Genomic DNA, 1645 nt, shown 5'->3' with positions numbered 1-1645 from the left:
CAGAAAATACAGCAGTCATGCATCTCTGAAATGTTGCCGGTGCATTACATGAACCAAAGGGCATCCTACGGTATGCAAAGGTGCCATATGGACATGTAAAGGTGGTTTTCTCTGGTCGCTAGGGTGAATGGGGATTTGGAAGAACCCCGAGTAGCCATCAAGAAAGCAAAAGTGGGAATGCAAGACTAACCTCTCTAGCATTTGGTCGATGAAGGGCAACGGGAAATGGTCTTTACGGGTGTTGGAATTCAGCTTCCTATAATCAATACACATTCTCCAACCCGTAACCGTCCTAGTGGGTATCAATTCATTATGCTCATTTTCTACCACAGTGATACCCCCTTCTTTGGTACAACTTGCACGGGACTAACCCATGCACTATCCAAAATCGGTAAATGATACCCGCATCTAACAATTTGAGCACTTCCTCCTTCACTACCTCCTTCATGGTGGGATTCAACCTACGTTGATGCTCAATGGAGGTTTTGGAACTATCTTCTAGATGAATGCGGTGCATGTAAAGGGATGGACTAATGCCTCTAATGTCGTCTAGAGTGTAACCCAAGGCCTGTCTATACTCTCTAAGCAATGCAACTAATTCAGCTAGTTCCACATCAGTCAAGGCAGCATTCACAATGATTGGATAAGTAGAATTAGGTCCGAGAAATTCATACCTAAGCCCTTGTGGTAAGGGCTTCAATTCCACCTTAGGCGCGCTCTCTGGATCCCAATCTTTCTTCCCGCTCGTCTCCGCATCGGGCTGCTTGACTTAAATGGAGGAGACCGGAGCTTGATGACTCGGAGAAAGTGATGGCTCCTCTCCGTTTTCCTCGTCCCTTAGCCAAGGGAACTCGCGGGCAGAACAAGATAAGGGCTCAACGGCCCTGTATTTCCAGCCCTCTAACTCAATCGATGAGCTGTCATCTAAAGTCCAAACAATGCTCCGGACTTCCTCCCAATCGCAGTACATGCTGTCTTGTACCGCGTTCAATGCCATCTCGAGGGGATCTGACTCTCTAAATTCATCCCTCACTTCGTCGACCAACGTGTCGATCAGGTCTAGGTAGAAGGAAGACTCTACCAAATGCGGCTGCTTGAGATTCTGATCAAGCCTGAATTCAACCGTCTCATCTCCGATCTTCATCGTGAGTCTCCCTTCTCTGATATGCACTACAGCATCGGCCGTGTTTAGAAACGGCCTACCAAGTATGATGGGGATTTTGGAATCCTCCGGCATGTCTAGAACCAGAAAGTCGACGGGGACATAGAATTCTCCTATCTTAAGAGGCACATCCTCTAAGATCCCAGCGGGATACTTCACTGATCGGTCGGCCAATTGCAGTGCCATCCTTGTCGGTTTCAGCTCACCGATATTAAGTTTCTTGAATATGGAGAGAGGCAGCAAACTGACACTTGCGCCCAAATCACAAAGTGCCCTCTCAATCTCCACATTCCCCAATTTGCACGGGATGGAGAAACTACCGGGATCAGCCATCTTCCGCAGTAACTCTGTCTGCAGTATGGCAGCACTCACCTCGGTGCTCAGTGCCACTGTCTCCTTCTCAACCGTCCTCTTCTTTGTAAGAATATCCTTCTGAAATTTGGTGTAGGACGGGATTTGAAGTACTACCTCGTGAAACGGCAT

The sequence above is a fragment of the Tarenaya hassleriana genome, unplaced genomic scaffold (assembly GCF_000463585.1).
Source record: "Tarenaya hassleriana unplaced genomic scaffold, ASM46358v1 Cleome86, whole genome shotgun sequence".
Taxonomy (NCBI): Eukaryota; Viridiplantae; Streptophyta; class Magnoliopsida; order Brassicales; family Cleomaceae; genus Tarenaya; species Tarenaya hassleriana.
This window is presented reverse-complemented; position numbering follows the sequence as displayed.